At 51.7% G+C, this 7,500-nt stretch overlaps 3 non-coding genes across 3 annotated transcripts in view; all 3 read left to right on the top strand.

The window, feature by feature from the left end:
* The first annotated feature begins 4,819 nt into the window (after nt 1–4,819).
* Nucleotides 4,820–6,712, top strand: LOC126329012 (small subunit ribosomal RNA). Its single transcript, XR_007562114.1, has one exon. It is a non-coding gene; the product is annotated as a small subunit ribosomal RNA (ribosomal RNA).
* A 362-nt stretch (nt 6,713–7,074) lies between these two features.
* On the top strand, nt 7,075–7,229 carry LOC126329007 (5.8S ribosomal RNA). Its single transcript, XR_007562109.1, has one exon. It is a non-coding gene; the product is annotated as a 5.8S ribosomal RNA (ribosomal RNA).
* A 188-nt stretch (nt 7,230–7,417) lies between these two features.
* LOC126329023 (large subunit ribosomal RNA) overlaps nt 7,418–7,500 on the top strand; it is a 4,222-nt gene continuing 4,139 nt past the window's right edge. Inside the window, exon 1 of the ribosomal RNA XR_007562125.1 lies at nt 7,418–7,500. This exon is cut by the window's right edge and continues 4,139 nt beyond it. This is a non-coding gene — a ribosomal RNA (large subunit ribosomal RNA).

The raw sequence follows: 7,500 nt of genomic DNA on the forward strand, positions 1-7,500 counted from the left end.
CCGAAATCGCAACTCCGGCGGATGAACGGCGGACTTTTCTCGCAGTCGTAAGTTGCAATCCACCCCTATATCTTGCGCCTCATGAAGAGTTATATCAAGTATGCCAAATTCCCGCTGTCCCTATACATGCAGTAAGTTCGTCGTGGGCGCTGGCCGGCAGGCCGCGAGACGTGACGCCCGGCGGCAAAGAGTGCTCCTCTGAGGATATAGATGTTCCGTTCCGCCGCACAATGGTGACGGTGACCGCTGCCTGCGGTGGCAACGCTGGGCACAGTCGATACTCGCCGTGTGGTGGAAGGTAAACATTATGCGGTACATCAGTACTTTCCTAATAGTTCGGTCGTCTCACGGCACTGCTTAGTAAATGATGCAAGGCCAAATATAGATGATTTATGCGAATGTCCCTATACGTGCTGTAAGACTGGGCACACAACGTGAATCGCACGTCAGCCAGACACTCGAACATGCACCACTCTCGGCCTGCAACGGAGACACACAATACGTAAACATCTGGAATGCGACAATGTCGAGTGCATCCTCTCTGCCACATTGCACCGTCGACACTATGATAACCAGAGCAGTAGGTCCACCTATAAAAGCACAATACCCCACTCCTCCCGACAACTACCATTGCTCAGATAAATCAACACCACCAACACACATCCTACACAGAGGGGCACCAAATATCATCCCCCGCCCTCGTGTTATACCACATGAAAAATTGCAGAAGTGAGAGACACACATCCGCCAGCCTCTTGCTACAAGCATCGAACCGACGTGACGTATCTGACGGTGACTCAGGCATCCGTGTACTGCCACCACTATCCACCCCCCCCCCCCCCCTCTCTCTCTGCCCCCTTCCCACACAATACCAAATTTAACCAACTTTATCGCTTAACCTAACTGTGGCTGTACCAGTTTATCGCTTAACCTAACTGTGGCTGTACCAGTTTATCGCTTAACCTAACTGTGGCTGTACCAGTTTATCGCTTAACCTAACTGTGGCTGTACCAGTTTATCGCTTAACCTAACTGTGGCTGTACCAGTTTATCGCTTAACCTAACTGTGGCTGTACCAGTTTATCGCTTAACCTAACTGTGGCTGTACCAGTTTATCGCTTAACCTAACTGTGGCTGTACCAGTTTATCGCTTAACCTAACTGTGGCTGTACCAGTTTATCGCTTAACCTAACTGTGGCTGTACCAGTTTATCGCTTAACCTAACTGTGGCTGTACCAGTTTATCGCTTAACCTAACTGTGGCTGTACCAGTTTATCGCTTAACCTAACTGTGGCTGTACCAGATTATCGCTTAAACCTAACTGTGGCTGTACCAGATTATCGCTTAACCTAACTGTGGCTGTACCAGATTATCGCTTAACCTAACTGTGGCTGTACCAGATTATCGCTTAACCTAACTGTGGCTGTACCAGATTATCGCTTAACCTAACTGTGGCTGTACCAGATTATCGCTTAACCTAACTCAATTTGTCCCTTAACCTAACTCAATTTGTCCCTTAACCTAACTCAAGTTGTCCCTTAACCTAACTCAATTTGTCCCTTAACCTAACTCAATTTGTCCCTTAACCTAACTCAATTTGTCCCTTAACCTAACTCAAGTTGTCCCTTAACCTAACTCAAGTTGTCCCTTAACCTAACTCAAGTTGTCCCTTAACCTAACTCAAGTTGTCCCTTAACCTAACTCAAGTTGTCCCTTAACCTAACTCAATTTGTCCCTTAACCTAACTCAATTTGTCCCTTAACCTAACTCAATTTGTCCCTTAACCTAACTCAAGTTGTCCCTTAACCTAACTCAAGTTGTCCCTTAACCTAACTCAAGTTGTCCCTTAACCTAACTCAAGTTGTCCCTTAACCTAACTCAAGTTGTCCCTTAACCTAACTCAAGTTGTCCCTTAACCTAACTCAATTTGTCCCTTAACCTAACTCAAGTTGTCCCTTAACCTAACTCAAGTTGTCCCTTAACCTAACTCAATTTGTCCCTTAACCTAACTCAATTTGTCCCTTAACCTAACTCAATTTGTCCCTTAACCTAACTCAATTTGTCCCTTAACCTAACTCAATTTGTCCCTTAACCTAACTCAAGTTGTCCCTTAACCTAACTCAAGTTGTCCCTTAACCTAACTCAAGTTGTCCCTTAACCTAACTCAAGTTGTCCCTTAACCTAACTCAAGTTGTCCCTTAACCTAACTCAAGTTGTCCCTTAACCTAACTCAATTTGTCCCTTAACCTAACTCAATTTGTCCCTTAACCTAACTCAATTTGTCCCTTAACCTAACTCAATTTGTCCCTTAACCTAACTCAAGTTGTCCCTTAACCTAACTCAAGTTGTCCCTTAACCTAACTCAAGTTGTCACACACGCGAGGACAGAGTTGTCCTTAACCTAACTCAAGTACACACGCGAGACAGATTCAATTTGTCCCTTAACCTAACTCAAGTTGTCCCTTAACCTAACTCAAGTTGTCCCTTAACCTAACTCAATTTGTCCCTTAACCTAACTCAATTTGTCCCTTAACCTAACTCAATTTGTCCCTTAACCTAACTCAATTTGTCCCTTAACCTAACTCAATTTGTCCCTTAACCTAACTCAAGTTGTCCCTTAACCTAACTCAAGTTGTCCCTTAACCTAACTCAAGTTGTCCCTTAACCTAACTCAAGTTGTCCCTTAACCTAACCCACGTTGTCCCTTAACCTAACCCACGTTGTCCCTTAACCTAACCCACGTTGTCCCTTAACCTAACCCACGTTGTCCCTTAACCTAACCCACGTTGTCCCTTAACCTAACCCACGTTGTCCCTTAACCTAACCCACGTTGTCCCTTAACCTAACCCACGTTGTCCCTTAACCTAACCCACGTTGTCCCTTAACCTAACCCACGTTGTCCCTTAACCTAACCCACGTTGTCCCTTAACCTAACCCACGTTGTCCCTTAACCTAACCCACGTTGTCCCTTAACCTAACCCACGTTGTCCCTTTGCCTAACATAGTTCACTGCTCGGAATCTCTGGTGTCGTTGTTATCCTCATGTAGATGTCTTGCGAGTGTTGCTTACTTTCCACATATTCCTGCTATCCACTGTCAATTGTACTGCAATAGGACTATATCGCCGACCCCCCCCCTCCCCCCCCTCTGTCCCCCTCTGTCCCCCTCTTTGTGTCTCTGTCCTCTCAAGCTGGTCGGTCTGGCGTTTGAGTGTTAAATGAGCCTCGCAGCTGTTCAGTTGCATTCAGATGTCGACGCCCTCAGTGTACGTCGTGGTATGGTCTGTGTCCATTGTCCGCTGATGTCGTACGCGTAACCCACACGCTGTACCGATCATCGGTCGTTACGTACAGAGTGAAGTAGTGTGATACGTGTGACCGTACGCTGGCTGTGCCCAACGGTGTCGAATCTCAATTTCCATATGTTGTGCTTGATGCTACTTGTCTCGTCTCCCAATAACAGCTAGGTTGCACTGTGGTACGCCGTAGAGGCGTGTGGGAGGAACGTACGAACGCATTGTATGTCACCCTGGGTCGCTGGGGGTGGTGGTGCGGTGAGTCAGGTCAGGTCAGGTCAGCGTGAGCCGTCTGATGTAGTGACGCGTGTATTCCGACTTTGTCGTATTGCCTCACACAAAGTGCTACCCTGGTGGACCGCGTTCCATATCTGGGACATGCCGCAGATGCCGGTTGACAGTGGATCGCGGAAGGTACATCGCATACGTGCGCGGGCCACCTTCCACGTGTTCTCTTCTGCACATGTCGCAGTGTGTATGTGGTCTGATGTAGCGTGTCGTGACACATGACATCCTGGCATGCAAGAATTGTTGAATTCGCAAATGTAGGTGGACATCTACGTTTACTGCCCAAGATACGCAAATGAACTGGAAATCCGTTGTTGAGCGGTTGTTCACGCTGGAGGTGAATCTGTGATGGCGACGATCGGTACAGCTATTAACCGGTTGTTTCAGCGGTACCCGCCACATCCACACGCGTGACTAGGCCCATGTGGGTATGAAGCGATACGCGGCGGTGGCTTGGTGGGACTGTTCCCGGCCGGTGAAGGGGGGCCGCCCGGCGTGTTGGCCGCGCGCTGCGTGGGCGCACGCGCAACAGGCGGCTGGTGGGGGGCGCCGAGTGGCAGGAGCGCCAGCCGACGGGCCCGGCAGGCGGCGCAGCTACGCTGCGGCGCACCCCTGCACGCGGCGCCTGGCGGCCAAAGTTGGTTCAGCCGAGCCCGGTGCGAAGCGCGGTGGACATCTGCAGTGTGCTGGTCTGATTGAGGACTGTGTGCGTTGAGGATGCGCCGCCGCCTGGCACTCGGCGCCGCGACGCCGTCTGCTGCTCGGTCGCCCCAGCGGTTCTCGCAGGTGGTTTGTATCGCAGTTGTGCGGACGTGTTGGCGCGTGCGCTGTGCTGGGAGAGTTCGCTTCTGCACCCAAGTGGGGCTTTGCCCTTGTGTGGCGCTGGCGTTGGAGCTGCCGGTCACCATAGGTGGCGCGTGTTGTCTCCCGCCGGCAATGCCACGACAGCACGCTCCCGGGCCTCTGTCGGCAGCGGCAAGCTCAGTTGGGAGCAAGGGTGTTCGCACTAAAACCGTCTACTCGCCTAACTCCGGGCGATTGCGCCTCTCTCGAAACCGACCAAGTACCTAGGACGGCGCTGCGCGCCGCCGGGACCTGAGAGGGTTTCGAGGTGTATCGTGCAGGGGAGCTCGGCCTCCTCCTGTTTGCAGAATAATTGAGCGGACGCTTGCGTGTTCGCGCGGGCCCCCGGGACACACTCCCGGGCGGCCGGCTGCTCAGCTCTAGTTGACGCAGCTCCCTGGTTGATCCTGCCAGTAGTCATATGCTTGTCTCAAAGATTAAGCCATGCATGTCTCAGTACAAGCCGCATTAAGGTGAAACCGCGAATGGCTCATTAAATCAGTTATGGTTCCTTAGATCGTACCCACGTTACTTGGATAACTGTGGTAATTCTAGAGCTAATACATGCAAACAGAGTCCCGACCAGAGATGGAAGGGACGCTTTTATTAGATCAAAACCAATCGGATTGGCTTGTCTGGTCCGTTTGCCTTGGTGACTCTGAATAACTTTGGGCTGATCGCACGGTCCTCGTACCGGCGACGCATCTTTCAAATGTCTGCCTTATCAACTGTCGATGGTAGGTTCTGCGCCTACCATGGTTGTAACGGGTAACGGGGAATCAGGGTTCGATTCCGGAGAGGGAGCCTGAGAAACGGCTACCACATCCAAGGAAGGCAGCAGGCGCGCAAATTACCCACTCCCGGCACGGGGAGGTAGTGACGAAAAATAACGATACGGGACTCATCCGAGGCCCCGTAATCGGAATGAGTACACTTTAAATCCTTTAACGAGTATCTATTGGAGGGCAAGTCTGGTGCCAGCAGCCGCGGTAATTCCAGCTCCAATAGCGTATATTAAAGTTGTTGCGGTTAAAAAGCTCGTAGTTGGATTTGTGTCCCACGCTGTTGGTTCACCGCCCGTCGGTGTTTAACTGGCATGTATCGTGGGACGTCCTGCCGGTGGGGCGAGCCGAAGGGGTGCTTTCGCGTCCCGAGGCGGACCCCGTTTAAATCCTACCAGGGTGCTCTTTGTTGAGTGTCTCGGTGGGCCGGCACGTTTACTTTGAACAAATTAGAGTGCTTAAAGCAGGCAAGCCCGCCTGAATACTGTGTGCATGGAATAATGGAATAGGACCTCGGTTCTATTTTGTTGGTTTTCGGAACCCGAGGTAATGATTAATAGGGACAGGCGGGGGCATTCGTATTGCGACGTTAGAGGTGAAATTCTTGGATCGTCGCAAGACGAACAGAAGCGAAAGCATTTGCCAAGTATGTTTTCATTAATCAAGAACGAAAGTTAGAGGTTCGAAGGCGATCAGATACCGCCCTAGTTCTAACCATAAACGATGCCAGCCAGCGATCCGCCGCAGTTCCTCCGATGACTCGGCGGGCAGCCTCCGGGAAACCAAAGCTTTTGGGTTCCGGGGGAAGTATGGTTGCAAAGCTGAAACTTAAAGGAATTGACGGAAGGGCACCACCAGGAGTGGAGCCTGCGGCTTAATTTGACTCAACACGGGAAACCTCACCAGGCCCGGACACCGGAAGGATTGACAGATTGATAGCTCTTTCTTGATTCGGTGGGTGGTGGTGCATGGCCGTTCTTAGTTGGTGGAGCGATTTGTCTGGTTAATTCCGATAACGAACGAGACTCTAGCCTGCTAACTAGTCGCGTGACATCCTTCGTGCTGTCAGCGATTACTTTTCTTCTTAGAGGGACAGGCGGCTTCTAGCCGCACGAGATTGAGCAATAACAGGTCTGTGATGCCCTTAGATGTTCTGGGCCGCACGCGCGCTACACTGAAGGAATCAGCGTGTCTTCCTAGGCCGAAAGGTCGGGGTAACCCGCTGAACCTCCTTCGTGCTAGGGATTGGGGCTTGCAATTGTTCCCCATGAACGAGGAATTCCCAGTAAGCGCGAGTCATAAGCTCGCGTTGATTACGTCCCTGCCCTTTGTACACACCGCCCGTCGCTACTACCGATTGAATGATTTAGTGAGGTCTTCGGACTGGTACGCGGCATCGACTCTGTCGTTGCCGATGCTACCGGAAAGATGACCAAACTTGATCATTTAGAGGAAGTAAAAGTCGTAACAAGGTTTCCGTAGGTGAACCTGCGGAAGGATCATTACCGACTAGACTGCATGTCTTTCGATGTGCGTGTCGTGTCGCGCAACACGCTACCTGTACGGCAGTGGCCGTGCGCCGCGTGCGGAACCACGCGTGCCTCTCAAAACTAGCGGAAGTGTTGTTGTTGTGTGGTACGAGCGCTGAAGCTCTGGAGCGGCTGGCCTGCGGTACCTGGCGCCTGGCGCCGGTTTTGAATGACGTTCGCCCGAGTGCCTGTCCGCTCCGGTGTGGAGCCGTACGACGCCCATCGGCTGTGAGGCCGTTGGACACAAAAAAAATAGTGGAACAGGGGCCGTCAGACGCCTCAGTCCCGCAAATGCTACTGTCTTGAAAGAGACAGTGGGAGACTGAAAAGGAAAAGATCACCCAGGACGGTGGATCACTCGGCTCGTGGGTCGATGAAGAACGCAGCAAATTGCGCGTCGACATGTGAACTGCAGGACACATGAACATCGACGTTTCGAACGCACATTGCGGTCCATGGATTCCGTTCCCGGGCCACGTCTGGCTGAGGGTCGGCTACGTATACTGAAGCGCGCGGCGTTTGTCCCGCTTCGGAGACGTGGGAGTGTCGTGGTCGCCTGTGTGGCCGGCCGCGTCTCCTTAAACGTGCGATGCGCGCCCGTCGCCTGGCGGTTCGCATACCGGTACTTTCTCGGTAGCGTGCACAGCCGGCTGGCGGTGTGGCGTGCGACACCTCGTACAACGACCTCAGAGCAGGCGAGACTACCCGCTGAATTTAAGCATATTACTAAGCGGAGGAAAAGAAACTAACAAGGATTCCCCCAG

This window comes from Schistocerca gregaria, unplaced genomic scaffold (genome assembly GCF_023897955.1).
Source record: "Schistocerca gregaria isolate iqSchGreg1 unplaced genomic scaffold, iqSchGreg1.2 ptg001154l, whole genome shotgun sequence".
NCBI classification, from domain to species: Eukaryota; Metazoa; Arthropoda; class Insecta; order Orthoptera; family Acrididae; genus Schistocerca; species Schistocerca gregaria.